The sequence below is a fragment of the Mus musculus genome, chromosome 5 (assembly GCF_000001635.26).
Source record: "Mus musculus strain C57BL/6J chromosome 5, GRCm38.p6 C57BL/6J".
Taxonomy (NCBI): domain Eukaryota; kingdom Metazoa; phylum Chordata; class Mammalia; order Rodentia; family Muridae; genus Mus; species Mus musculus.
Genome location: NC_000071.6, coordinates 73,852,451 through 73,868,307, shown reverse-complemented (window position 1 = coordinate 73,868,307; position 15,857 = coordinate 73,852,451).

Below are 15,857 nucleotides of genomic sequence, written 5' to 3'. Positions count from 1 at the left end.
TTCAAAGATCACTACCTTAAAGATATGTTTAGTCTTGTTTTTGCTAATATTATCAAGTTATAATATAGCCTTATATTTGTATAAGCTATAGATTTTTATAATGATGTACCATATAAAATTCAAAGGCTTCCCATCTCTTAATGAACTATGCTTATAGATTTAAACCTTTTGCTTTGACACTAAAAGAGCTTCAATTCAGAATCATGGGATATAAAAAAACTTGGGTGATAACAGAAAAATGATTTAACATCCAAAATGCTACAGATTTCTTCTCCTCCTTCTACTGCTGTTATATTAGGACTTTGAAAGTTCAGAATTCTAATCGATCCATACTTATCTCCTTGTACTAAGGTCAAATCTAAGTGGATCAAGGAACTTCACATAAAACCAGAGACACTGAAACTTATAGAGGAGAAAGTGGGGAAAAGCCTTGAAGATATGGGCACAGGGGAAAAATTCCTGAACAGAACAGCAATGGCTTGTGCTGTAAGATCGAGAATTGACAAATGGGACCTAATGAAACTCCAAAGTTTCTGCAAGGCAAAAGACACCGTCAATAAGACAAAAAGACCACCAACAGATTGGGAAAGGATCTTTACCTATCCTAAATCAGATAGGGGACTAATATCCAACATATATAAAGAACTCAAGAAGGTGGACTTCAGAAAATCAAATAACCCCATTAAAAAATGGGGCTCAGAACTGAACAAAGAATTCTCACCTGAGGAATACCGAATGGCAGAGAAGCACTTGAAAAAATGTTCAACATCCTTAATCATCAGGGAAATGCAAATCAAAACAACCCTGAGATTCCACCTCACACCAGTCAGAATGGCTAAGATCAAAAATTCAGGTGACAGCAGATGCTGGCGTGGATGTGGAGAAAGAGGAACACTCCTCCATTGTTGGTGGGAATGCAGGCTTGTACAACCACTCTGGAAATCAGTCTGGCGGTTCCTCAGAAAACTGGACATAGTACTACCGGAGGATCCAGCAATACCTCTCCTGGGCATATATCCAGAAGATGCCCCAACAGGTAAGAAGGACACATGCTCCACTATGTTCATAGCAGCCTTATTTATAATAGCCAGAAGCTGGAAAGAACCTAGATGCCCCTCAACAGAGGAATGGATACAGAAAATGTGGTACATCTACACAATGGAGTACTACTCAGCTATTAAAAAGAATGAATTTATGAAATTCCTAGCCAAATGGATGGACCTGGAGGGCATCATCCTGAGTGAGGTAACACATTCACAAAGAAACTCACACAATATGTATTCACTGATAAGTGGATATTAGCCCCAAACCTAGGATACCCAAGATATAAGATATAATTTGCTAAACACATGAAACTCAAGAAGAATGAAGACTGAAGTGTGGACACTATGCCCCTCCTTAGATTTGGGAACAAAACACCCATGGAAGGAGTTACAGAGACAAAGTTTGGAGCTGAGATGAAAGGATGGACCATGTAGAGACTGCCATATCCAGGGATCCACCCCATAATCAGCATCCAAACGCTGACACCATTGCATACACTAGCAAGATTTTATTGAAAGGACCCAGATGTAGCTGTCTCTTGTGAGACTATGCCGGGGCCTAGCAAACACAGAAGTGGATGCTCACAGTCAGCTAATGGATGGATCATAGGGCTCCCAATGGAGGAGCTAGAGAAAGTAGCCAAGGAGCTAAAGGGATCTGCAACCCTATAGGTGGAACAACATTATGAACTAACCAGTACCCCGGAGCTCTTGACTCTAGCTGCATATATATCAAAAGATGGCCTAGTCGGCCATCACTGGGAAGAGAGGCCCATTGGACTTGCAAACTTTATATGCCCCAGTACAGGGGAACACCAGGGCCAAAAAGGGGGAGTGGGTGGGCAGGGGAGTGGGGGTGGGTGGATATGGGGGACTTTTGGTATAGCATTGGAAATGTAAATGAGTTAAATACCTAATAAAAAATGGAAAAAAAAATAAAAAAAAAAGAAAGTTCAGAATTCTAACATTAGTCAATGGAGTTCTGATAAATTATTAACCTAACTCTGATAAAAAAAATTCCACTATATGATCTACTTTTATAATCACAAGTTCAAGATTTTAAGTTTCCTTTGGTTGTCTTCTAAATATAGGCATACAAATGTCTCATGCCTAATCTATACCGTCAACTATCATAGCCACAAACTCAAGAGTTTAAAATAGACTTAGAGATATTTCCCATTATGCCAAATGTATATACATTCAGTTTTCTAGATAGAGGGGAAAGCCCCTCATTTTCCTTCTGCTCCCCCAAAGGTTTTTGTCTTCCCTTAGCTCATCTTAAAGAATGTCCATGCTGCTAACAAATTTATTTCCTTTGTAAACTTAAAAAGATTCTTATAAGCTCCAGGAAACCCAGTGGGATCTTCCTCTTCCTGGGTCAATGAACTCCATCTGGAGAAGTACCACTGTCAATCACTATCCTAAGTTCCCCCTGTTGCCTACTCCAGAGGGTGGGACTCCTTCCCCATTCTCTGGTTTTTGGACTCCCCTCCCTAAGCACCAAGACCATGAACCTAAAGGTTTCAAATGTACACCCAAGAAAAAGGTCCCCCTCGCCAACCTAGTTAACTTTATTTTCTGCCTCTAATATGTATTGTGTTTTTGCATCCTGAGGCGTTTACTCAAAATCTGTATCCAGGACCCCTCCAGAGAAACAACCCACAGATGTCCTGCTCTACCCTCAGTGAAACTTCTACTGCACTTTCCTAGGCACAAATGGTCCCACAGACCCCGGACAGCAATGAAAGAAACAGCTCTCCGAGGGCTTGACCAACATCCTCATCCCAATTTTCTTAGCTTGCCAGAAGAATTATCACCCCGAAGTCAGCAGGAAGTAGTTTAAAGAACTCGACGACCTCTCTCCCGGCCCACCATCACTCCTGTTTTAATTAAAACAAAAATGGAGGGAAGTTGGTTTTCTCTAGACTCTGCCCAACAGCTACCTAGCAACAAATTGCATAGCCACCTGGCAGGTGCGAGCCAACCTGGTGAGTATAAAAAGGACTTCTCTGCTTCTCTGTCTCTGTCTCTCCTCCTTCCCCCTTTTCTCTCCATTCCCCTCCCTCTTCCTCCCCCATGTGCCAGCCAGCCTCTTCCTCTCTTCTTCTTTCTCTTTTCTCTTTCTGTTCTTCTCCGCCCCCCACCCTGCCTTGCCTCTACCCCTTTCCAGGTCCCCGCTCTGCTCCCCGACTCCTTTCCCCAAATAAACGTCTTTTTATATTAGGCCTGCCATCTGGCTGAGATGATTCCTCAGGGGGGAATGCCCCAGCACGGACCCACCACATTCTACCGTCACCGTTTCATAAAACACATCGGTCATGACAGGAGCAGTGTGAAACCCAGCCCAACTTTGTCCCCTCTAGCGGCCTAAGGTGTCTTTTTCTGACATTTCTACTCAGAGAAACCAGGATTCTTGATTTACACAGCAAAAAGGCATTCCAGGATACATCTCTATGAGACAATCGGAGTTTATTAATACAAAAGAAGCAGAGAGAGAGAGAGAGAGAGAGAGAGAGAGAGAGAGAGAGAGAGAGAGAGAGAGACTGACTAGGAATTAGACTCACAAGGCAGACAGGAAGGGACCTTGGCTAGGTACTAAAGATGGTGAACTTCCAAGATGGCTCCTTCCTTACCTTCCTGGCCTCTGCTAAAAGCCAGCCAGCTTAAAACTAAGGCTTGCAGACTGCTGTCTCTCAGCAGCGCCCTCTGCTGATGGACTGGCTCAACAAATCCAAGGTCTGATGAGGACAAGTTACATACACAACTGTCTGGACTAACCAATCCTCCTAGCTCTTTTTCAAACCAACGAACCCTAAGTTAAGGAAGACTTCCCGAGTCCTCCCTCTGTTTTGCAGAAGGTCGTGTGTCCTCTGCTCCGCACCCCCTCCCCTCCCGTGGGCCTACTGCAACCCATGTTTCCTCATCCCCAGTAAACGCCTTTCTTCAGCTGCTAATTCTGCCTGTTCCTGTTTTCTGTGTTTGAGATTTCTCCACTGCTACCTGTCACTCTTGAGATTTCGCCTTCCTTATTTAACTGGCAGAGAAAATGAACCTCATCAAGACCCCAGAAGTGTAGTTCATATCCTAAAGTGGCTTTGATTTTCTCGGTAGAAAGGGGCATTTAAGTGTTTTAAGTGTGTGCGTGTGCGCATGCTTTTGAAATTACATTGTCTGAACGATATAAAAATTCAGTAAAAGTGTTTTCTGTATTTTTTTTTCCTTAGCTAAGGAACTTTCCTTTAGTAAATGGACTCCTAAATGTCTTCTGTGGGGCACTGTACAGGATTATAGGCTAAGATTAAAGCATAGGTCAAAAGGCCAAAAGAATCCTTTTTAGAAAGAAATCAAGCTGTGTGTGTTGACTATAAATAGGGTTTGCAGTGTTGTCTGCTGAATCTTGACTCCTACCCAGCAGGTGTGAAGAGTTCTCTCTCTTCCTATGTCCTGTGATTGCACCAACTCTCTGTCCTACTTCAGTCTGACCCTCAAACTGTCAGTTAAACGTTCAGTTTGGCCTGGCAGCCAAGGATGTAGGGACCAGAGTGAAAGACGGAGAGAGAAGCCATCTTTAGAAGCACCAATCACTTGTTTAGCTGTGAGCACCTGCATTCAATAGTGGTAGCTCCAAACCCTCTCACAAAGGGGGCTTTCCTGCTGCTAATCGAGTGGCGAAGGCTGGTTTTGGAATTTTGAGCAGTCTTATTTCTTCTCAAGCCTCTTTGATGGAGTCCTATGTTCTAAGCGACCTTTTTACAACGCATCAAAGTTCATCTGCTACCACTTTGATCTTTTTCTCTAAAACAAGCTTCTGTTATTGTAAGTTTTATTTTGCCTTGTCTATGCCTTCTTCATAAAATTTCCTTTAAGATATAAAGCGCCCATTAAATGCTGTGCAGTTCCCACCTGCCTTCACCATGGGAGGGGTGTTTAGTAGAAGCCTTAGTTGAAGGTCACTGCACTGTGAGAGAAATAGATTATGGATTCACAGTTGGCTTGGCTTTCTTTCTGTATAGGTGGCAGAAATAAATGTGTGGCTGTGGGTATAAGGAAAATGGTATGTGCCACCTATATACATGCACAAAGCGATGTGCCACCCACACATATGCAGAATGATGTTTCTTCCACCATTAGAGTCAGAGAAGTAGATAAAACAAAAGTGCCCATGGTTGACGTCATCAGAATCCTAAAGCGAGATCCAGAAGGGGGCAGGTGAGTGGGGTGTGTGTTGAAAGATGTCTTGTAGAAATGACTGAAAAGAGGGAAAATTTGATAAATGATCCACAGTCTAAAGATGCAAGGGACTAGGTAAAACTCAGACCAGGGCATGGAGGCTCAAACTTGTGAAAATTAGAGACAAAGCAAAAACACTTGGAAGTAGTGAGAACAGCAGAGCCTCCACCAAAGCGGACAACAAATTCGGAAAGTGGATGCCTGTCAGGAAGCTGTGAAGTCAAAGCCTTCCAGACTGCCAGAGGGAAGAACCAGCCCAGACTCCTGCCCTTAGCAACAGGACTCTTCAGGAGTAAGGACGAAAATCAAGACACTCTGAGACGAAGACAACTAAGATGAGTTGCCGTTAGATGTTGACCTGCCCTATAGGAAGGGCGAACTAAAGTCCTCTAACCCCACATAAGACAGTAAACGGAAGAACCTCGTGGAATTCTGATGTCGTTAACCACGGGCACTTTTGTTTTATCTACTTCTCTGACTCTATTGGTGGAAGAAACATCACTCTGCATATGTGTGGGTGGCACATCGCTTTGCGCATGTATATAGGCCTTTGGACATGTATATAGGCCGTGTCTCTTCTAGCATTTGCCCAAAAGTTCTGGCTCACAGTTCCTAAAACCCTTGCAATTTCCTAAGCTGATTTAGAATAATGTTATTATCTTTGGCTAAAATATTTAGCCTTTCTTGTCTTTGCTTCCTGGCATGGTTGATGAGAAATAATTACCACTGTTGCTCAGAGGTGACTCCTTGCCAGCATATCTGAGCTGTGTTTACCTGGCTGGGCTTTTGGAAATGGGATCCGGTTATTAGTGGAATACTCCATGAGATCATGGACCTGGGACTTTTAGACTCTTTCCCAAGCACATCAACAATGAGAACGATGCCTACATCACCAAGACTCCATAAAGCCTCAAGAGGATGGTCTCAGAGCATCCATTTGGTGAGCAAGGATACATCCGTGTACTGAGAAGATGCAGCACCCTGGAGAGATGCAGTACACATGTCTACTCACCCCAGATGGGGAACGCACAATAAACCACAGCACGGATACCACCAAAGTCCAACTTAGTGAACCAATGTGTTTTATTGGAGTTACTCACAGGAGCATGATATATGAAATGTCTCTTTTGCTTGAGTTTCTAAAATATATTTGATGGTAGAAACAAAAATTATAACATGTGGGTATGAATATGTGTAGAAGAAATGTTAGGGTAGCTACATATTATAAATGGAAGAATAAAATAGACATAAAGAGAATCAAGTTTCTGTCCTTTATTCAAATCGATAAAGCAATAGCACCAGTAGGTTACTGTGGTGGTTTGAATATGCTTGGCCCACAGGAAGTGGCACTATTAGGAGGTGTGGCGTTACTGGAGGAGGTTTAGCCTTGTTAGAGGAAGTGTATCACTGTGGGGGTAGGCTTTGAGGTCCTATGCTCAAGCTCCTTCCAGTGTGGAAGAAAGCTTCCTCCTGGCTGCCTGCAGAAGCCAGTCTCCTGCTGCTGCTTTTGGATCAAGATATAGAACTCTTGGTTCCTCTAGCACCATGTCTGCTGGCACACTTCCATGCTTGCTGCCATAATGAAAATGGACAGAACCTCTGAAACTGTAAGCCAGCCCCAATTAAGTGTTTTCCTTCATAAGAGTTGCCTTGTTAATGATCTTTCTTCACAGCAATAAAATCCTAAGACAGTTAAGACATGCACATATATAAAATGATATCTAGAAATAACCATTATAAAAAGCTCTATTAAGTTACAACTCAAAATACTTCATATAAACCAAACTGAATTGAAAGAAAATGTACTAGGTCACAAAATGACATATTGATACAATGGCAAACTTGCATCAATTATAAATGTTCCTGTTAAAAGAGATATAAGCAGAGACTGAAGATATAACTCACTTAATTGTTGTGAAATTATCTAGAGCTCACTTTAAATGTAATGATACAGTTCAGAGGGAAGCAGAGGATGGAGAAAGTTCATAGACTTTAATCAGAGGAAAGCACAAGTAGACAGGTTAGTATGTCACAAAGTAAGTGTAAGAGAAAGGACAAGGAATACAGTATAAAGATGAAAGGGACTAGCCCCCAGAGCAGATGACCAAAATGTAATTCAAGAAAGCTATACAATTTGTGAAGCAAAAAAACCTCAGATGAAATAGGAAATAGACAAATCCTTTATTATACTTGGTAACTTCAACATCCTCTCAAAATAATGTATTTAATAGTTAGACTAAAAATCACTATGGGTATAGAATAACCCAATGGTAACATCAATCAACAAGATAAAATATTCCACCTATCAATAGCAGAAAGCCACACCTGACCTGGGACATGAAATAAACCTGGAACATTTTAAAGAGAACTGAAAAAAAGAACATATTGAATATGTCGTTTTGAGCACAGGAGACTCAAATAAAAGTCAACAACAGAAATATAACAGGCCTGTCTCAAAATACGTGGGAATGGTATACTTCTAAATTATTTACAGGTCAAAGAGAAATTCTGAAGAGAAACAAAACATGTTGAGCTGAACGGAAAATAAATTATCCCTACATTTGTATGGATGGCATCATGTGGCAGTCCTAAGTAGAAATTTGCTTACAGTAAAAATGAGCGGTAGAAAAGGAGAAAAGTCCTGAAGAAGTAATACAGCTCTCACCTTAGAAAATCAGAGTTCAGTAAACTCAAGGCAAATAGAAAGATGTAGTAGAAATAAGAGCCCAAGGCAATAAAAATGAAGATAGGCAATGCAATGCATAAAGCCAGTCAGAGGAAGTTCTGGATCGTGTTTGAAAAAGATCAGTCAAATCAAGAACCCTCAGCAAGAATGACAAACAGACAAAGAGAAACAAAACGTCAGGAATGAGATAGAGCATGCCACTCTAGACGCCACGCATGTCACAAAGACAATAAAGGAACACTCCATATATAAATTTGATGTTTATTGATTGTGGAGAGCCGTGCTGCGAGCAATCGCCATTATAAGATGGCGCTGGCCTCCGCTGTGCCTAACTAGTAAACAAGCCTTGTACGCAGGTGCGAGAGTGAACTCACTCCTAGTCACTCCCATTCTCGGGGTGTAATAGTGGGGTGATGGGCGAGCAACGAATCAGGAGCTGTCACGCCATATCAGGTGCTGAAACGTCACGCTGCGGGCTATAAAAGCGGCGCCATTTTCCCAGTTCGGGGTCTTCCTGAGAAGTAAGCAATAAAGCTTTTGCCACGGAAGATTCCGGTTTGTTGTGTCTTTCTTGCCGGTCGAGTGGGACGCAATAATTGATAACACATTTGACATTCCATGGACAGAGGCTAATATATTTAGATAAAATGAACCAGTTCTTAAGAAACAAACAAACAAAACGATCTCCACAAACTACCACAGTTCCACAACAAACAGGTAACTTGAGCAGCCTCCTCACTTGTGCCCATGAGAGCAAAGTCAACTCTACTGTGCTGCACAGGTGAGGTGCAGGGACCTCACCTGGTGATGGGTGGGGCCAGCTCTCCTGCTCTCATGCCTTCAGGGCCAGCTGTCCCACTGTTAGTCTTCTGTCTAAACTCCACCCCACAGTTACCTGGCAACAGCCAAGTATGCTCCTCCCCACAGTTACTTGCCAACAGACAGGTAGGCCTGACCCACTATAAAAGTGGCTGCTTGCCCCCTCCTCCCTCTCTTATTCTCTTGCTTTCTTGCTCCTCTCTTGCTCTTTTGGGTTCTTCCCTTTTCCTTCCCTTCCCGATTCCCTTCCTCTTCTCCACCTGTTCACGGCTGGCCTCTATTTCTCTATTTCTCTATTTCTCTGTTCTCTCTCTATGCCTTTCTCTGCCTCTACTACCCTCTTCACTGCCCTCCCCATGCCTTGAATAAACTCTATTCTATACTATACCATAACTGGTCCCTCAGGGGGAAGGGATGCCTTGCCCTTGACATGGACCCCCTGAGACATCCCCTTCCCCCATACTTCACCATACCCCCAGAGAACATATCTCCTTTCTCTTTATCTTTTTATGAACACATCACTCACAATGCCCAGGTGAGGGACGGGGCCAGCTCTGCATGTCAGACATCAACATGGCCCCAGCAGACAGCTCAGACCAAGGATGTCTGCCTGGCCTTTGGTGGTAACAGACTCCCCTCTGCTGCAGGGCCATGGACCCAGACATGGCCCTTGGCAGCAGCACAGGCTAGGACTTCCTTGTGGCCTTAGATGGCTACTCATATCAGGCTGCTCCTCACTACCCTTGAATCACCAGTTCTGCCTCTCTTCATTGTGTGTGCATCCTTCAGCCTCTCTTTCTCTTCCATCTCTCCACCACTTACTTTTTCATCTTAGTGGCACCCAGGGCCTGTGGGGATCTGGGGTTATTTCAGAAGTACTATTTCCTGCCTGTGCTATGTGGCACCGGGCTGGGGGTCATGCCAGGCTTGTTCTGCCTGCTGCCCAGGCAGCATGGCACCAGGTGGGGGTGATCTCAGGCTTGTTCTACCCACCTGGGCCACATGGTGCCTGGCCTAGATTGTTTCAGGTAGACCACAGCAATTCTTTCTTTATTATTATTAGATATTTTCTTCATTTACATTTCAAATATTATCCCCTTTCCTAGTTTCCTCTCTGAAAATCCCCTATCCCCTCCCCCCTCCCCCTGCTCACCAACCCACCCACTCCTGCTTCCTGGCCCTGGCATTTCCCTATAATGGGGCATAGAACCTTCACAAGACCAAGGGCCTCTCCTCCCATTGATGATGGACTAGGCCATCCTCTGCTACATATGTAGCTAAAGCCATGAGTTCCACCATGTGTTTTTTTTTTTTTTTGATTGATGGTTTAGTCCCAGGGAGCTCTGGGGGTACTGGTTAGTTCATATTGCTGTTCCTCTTATGGGGTTGCAAACCCCTTTTCTCTGGCTCCTTCATTGGGGACCCTGTGCTACGTCCAATGGATGACTGTGAGCATCCACTTCTGTATTTGCCAGGCACTGTGGGAGCCTCTCAGGAGACAGCTATATTAGGCTCCTGTCAGCAAAATCTTGTTGGAATCTGCAATAATGTCTGGGTTTAGTGGTTGTTTATGGGATGGATCCCCAGGTGGGGCAGTCTCTGGATGGTCATTCCTTCAGTCTCTGCTCCAAACTTTGTCTCTGTAACTCCTTCCAGGGGTATTTTGTTCCCCCTTCTAAGAAGGATCAAAGTATCCATACTTTGGTCTTCCTTCTTCTTGAGTTTCATGTGTTTTGCAAATTGCGTCTTGGGAATTCTGAGCTTCTGGGCTAATATCCACTTATCAGTGAGTGTATATCATGTGTGTTCTTTTGTGATTGAGTTACCTCACTCAAGATGATATCCTCTAGATCCATCCATTTGCCTAAGAATTTCATGAATTCATTGTCTTTAGTAGCTGAGTAGTACTCCATTGTGCAAATGTACTACATTTTCTGTATCCATTCCTCTGTCGAGGGACATCTAGGTTCCTTCCAGCTTCTAGCTATTATAAACAAGGCTGCTATGAACATAGTGGAGCATGTGTCCTTATTACAAGTCGGAGCATCTTCTGTGTATATGCCCAGGATTGGTATTGCTGGATCTTCTGGTAGTACTATGTCCAGTTTTCTGAGGACTGCCAGACTGATTTCAAGGATGGTTGTATCAGCTTGCAATCCCACCAGCAATGGAGGAGTGTTCCTCTTTCTCCACATCCTCTCCAGCATCTGCTGTCACCTGAGTTTTTGATCTTAGTCATTCTGACTGGTGTGAGGTGAAATCTCAAGGTTGTTTTGATTTGCATTTCCCTGATGATTAAGGATGTTGAACATTTCTTTTAGGTGCTTCTTAGCCATTCCTCAGTGAGAATTCTTTGTTTAGCTCTGTGACCCATTTTTTAATAGGGTTATTTGATTTTCTGGAGTCCAACTTCTTGAGTTCTTTATATATATTGGATACTAGCCCCCTATTGGATTTAGGATTGGTAAAGATCCTTTCCCAATTTGTTAGTTGCCATTTTGTTTTATGGATCTATTCACATTCTTCTACATGATAACCACCAGTTGTGCCAGCACCATTTGTTGAAAGTGCTGTCTTTTTTTCCACTGGATGGTTTTAGCTCCCTTGTCAAAGATCAAGTGATCATAGGTGTGTGGGTTCATTTCTGGGTCTTCAATTCTATTCCATTGAGCTACCTGTCTGTCACTGTACCAGTATCATGCAGTTTTATCACAAATGCTCTGTAGTACACTTGAGATCAGGGATGGTGATTCCACCAGAGGTTCTTTTATTGTTGAGAATAGGTTTGCTATCCTAGGTTTTTTGTTATTCCAGATGAATTTGCAAATTGCCCTTTCTAGCCCTGTGAAGAATTGAGTTGGATTTTGATGGGGATTGCATTGAATCTGTAGATTGCTTTCAACAAGATAGCCATTTTTACTATGTTAATCCTGCCAATCCATGAGCAGACCACAGCAATTCTTATAAAGGAAAACATTTAATAGGGACTAGCTTACAGTTTCAGGTTTAGACCATTATCAGTATGGCCAGAAGCATGGTAGTGTGCAGATAGACATGGTGCTGGAGGAGCGAGAGTTCTATACCCAGATCTGCTGGCCCCCAAAGCTTACATCCAGCAACATACTTCGTCTAACTAGGCCACACCTACTCCATCAAGGCCACACCCCCTAATTCTTGTCAAGTAACACCACTCCCTAAGGACCAAGCAATCAAATATGTGAGCCTATGAGGATCGCCACAGTTATGAAGCCATCTCAACATGGTGCCTGGGTGTCTGCTGACTGGATGAGGAGCTGTAAGTGAATACAGTCTGATGCCAATCAGAAAGTGCAAATTCCATGGCTAAACACCGACCAAACACACTTTATTGAGAGTCCCAGGTCAACAGGTGTTTGCTGCTGCAGTGGAGTGTTTTTATAGCTTTGTGGACTCGTCAGGAAATAGGAGGGCCCTTCTTTAGGACACTGGTTTGTGTCTGCTTGGGTTTTGTCCATGTAGCTATAGAGGTTAACAATTACCTGAGCTATGATGGCCTCCCCAAAAGAGGATAAAATTTATTAAACATCTGAATGCAAAGAAAAATGACCTTGAGCCTGGTGAGGTCAGAGTTTAATCCCGGCACTTACAAGGCAGAAGCAGACAGATTTCCACAAGTTCAAGACTAGCCAGGTCTACACAGTGAGTTGCACGCCAGCCAGAGTTTCAGAGTGATGTAATGAATGCCACCCCTCACCCAAAAGCTTTGATTAAGCCAAAAAAGATTGTTACCAATGTAAAACCAAAATACCAAAACTCCGTTCAGAAGCTTTTTCAGAGTCATAATACAGACCTCACACTAATAACCATTTGCACGCCAAGAAAAAAAAAAAAACAGAGTGACATTTGCAGTTATCTAACCCGACCGATCTGGTGTGGAAGCTGACTTTATATCCTGAGCAAATCTGTATCCGATTCAAAGTGAGGTGCACTGGAAACAGTAAATATGCAAATATTCTACAACAAGCCTGTACTGCAACTTTCTTGATGTCCCTGACCCTGCCTCTCCCACTAGGATTTGTGAAGTTGGTACCAGATTTCTAAAAGAAAGCCTCGATACAGTCGGGACTGGCCCTGTCATTGTAGGCTGAGGAGTCACTGGCCGGCTCTAAAGCCTGTTTCTCTCCAGCCATGCTACAACCACCTGTGAAAGACCTAGCGCTGTCCATGATTGCTAAGACAGTTTCAAAGTCGAGCACACTGCACTTTTAAGTACATCTCACTTGAGAGAAGACTTATAGCAACTTATAAGTAAAAAATTTATCTATTGTGTTTCAAGAGTTGGCGGGACGCCTGGAAAACTCCGGGAGGTCTGAGTAAACCCCGTGGGACTTCCCGGGAGCCGGAGAGAGGAGCTTCCAGCTCCATCTGGACCACAGTTGCATCTCAGCGTCCCCAGGTGTATCATTTCCCATCCACCCCAGATCCCTATTAAATACATTATTTTACCGATGAGAAAGCCAAAGCTTGGGGAGACTGAAGGAAGAAATCCTAGTGGAAATCTGAGTGCAACAAACACACTGTGGCTTTATTCCATAGTGCGACAACTATTCAAAATCGGAACGGGACTGGCGCCATCCCCTAGCTGCTTCCACACTCACGCCTAGCCGAAATGCTCAGGCCATCACAGGATCCTCAAAGCTATGCCAGGACTTCTAATTTCACCATTTAACTCCAGGACGCCATAGAAACATTTGGCAACAAACCCATCCGTTTCCTGATTAAGTTTTCTTTAGCTCGGAAAATCCTGCATTAAGGCTCAGATTTTCACGCATCACAAGGATTCTAGAGACATGTGAGACTCTGTCTACGACCACTCCCCTCCGGACCCAGTATTTTACATATGGCCTGGTCTGATCAGCTGAGTCCAGAGAGGTACAGTGCTGGATGCCAGGCACCCCAGATGCCCGGGTACCTCTAGCTTCTGAGACTCATGCTTCCCACTCATAGCAGAATAACTTCAGGTCACCGAATTTTATTCAAAGAGAACTACATTCGGTTGTCTCATTTACGGAGCTATTTCTCAATGCGGTGGATGCCACCGAAGAGAGCCAGGTTTTCGTTAAGGATTCCACAGGGCGGCTTCTTCAGTGAAACTCAAGTCTGGCTATTGTCTTCAGTAAATCTTGCTCCAGCAAGGCCTGCATCCACTTATCTTTGTGAATTGAGATTCTGTGGCTTGGATTCGGTTCCTACTCCTCCACCGGCCTCTCCCCACTTCATACTCTTCTAAGCCAAACAAGGATGGGGGCTGGGGAAGCCCAGTTCAGCGTTGTATTCTTTGTCTCTTGCTGCCCCCTGCTGTTCAAGACAGGGTAGGCTAAGCAGACTGGCAGCGAGCTCCAGGAACCTGCCTGTCTTTGCTTCCCTGGTACCATGGAAAGACGGTGTCACCACACCCATATGTATGTATACGCCGCTGGATGGAACTTGGGTCCTGATGTTGTGGCGAGCATTTTCCAAACGGCGCTGGTTCCCTGGCTTCTCCATTTTTCCTCTCAACATGGAAATGAAAGGATAGCTCCCGAGCAGTGGCTCTGTGAGGGAGAAACAAAGTGTCTGGCAGCAAAAGCTATAGGATTTTCTTATGAAGCACTCTCATTCCATTAGTTTTTTTTTTTTTTTAAATAAGGAAACAAAATCGTGTTACTTAATATCCATTTCTATTGAGCCAGTTAGTCCATCTAAACACACACAAGAGTCCAGACATGCACTTTGGAGTTATGGGAGAGATTTACTATGACGTTATGTTCCCATTAAACCCATCAGAAGGTGGAACCAGATGCCAAGAAAGTATTGACTGCACAGGCAAAACCCTCCAACGAGTTCCTCCCGGTTCACCTTGAATATGTCCTGAACACTCACATAATTCACATAATTTGGCAAAACCCATTGTAACACAAAGCCTATTTGTTAATAAAGTCCCGACTAACCCATGCCATTTCTCCAGCTCTCCAGGGAAAGGTGCCACAAAACGTCCCATTGGAGAAAGAAGAGAGTAAGCAGGTAGAATCACACTGCAGTTTGGCTTTGCTGCACCGTATACATACAGTGGACTAGAGGCCAACTGAACGACAGTCAAACTCTGGTGGGCAGGGGGACAGAACAGCATCATGAGGATCACACATAGGTCAGGAGCTCTTCACATGCACACTTCAAGAGGCACAGGGACTAAAACTCGAGTCCTCACCTGAATGAAGGTCGTCACAACCTCTGAGTACCTGGCCACTTAATTCCTTCACCCACCAGAATGAGAGTCTCAGGAGAGCAGACACTTGCTGCCCAGTTTACCATGTACTCACTCTGGATCGGCACAAATCCAGACGTGTTCAAGGTAAGGTCTTCCTGTCTCCGATCAGCAACCACTGATATTCATTTCAACCACTGATGTTCATTTCCCAGGCAGCAGCCAGACCATCTTTCTAAAACTCGAATCTGATCATGACTGTTGCCTATTTGGAAGCCCTCCAATGACTCCTCCTCAGTTGTCCTGGCAAAGCCCAAACCCCTAAAATAAGCCAATAAGGGATGGTGTGCATTTCAGCCACACCAAGGCCTTTTGGCATTCCTAAGGGTCATGTGTCAGGTGTCCCAGCATCCACACCTGTTCCCTGACTGGAATCCCTTTCCCTCTTCCCTAAATTGTGGTGACACCCGCAGGACCCAGCTCAGGGATGCCTCCCACTGGGCTGAAGTAAAACTGAAGTAAGAGGTAAAGCTATCTTCCTGGGCCTCCAAGTTGTAGGGTCTTAGTTTATTGGTGCTAAGGATGATTATCGTGAGCCATTACTTCTGAACCTGTGTTTTGCTTTCTTCTTCCTAAGCTCCTACAACCTCCTCTATTTCTTTAGGCATTTACTACACAAGATATGGTGCACACACCATTAGGATTTCTATGCCTGTTGGTCTCTTAATGGGACCTTTATGGAAGGCAATTGGATGTTCATTACTGTGTTCCTTTAAGAATAAAAAACAAGTGCCAGGCGTGGTGACGCACACCTTTAATCCCAGCACTCAGGAGGCAGAGGCAGGCGGATTTCTGA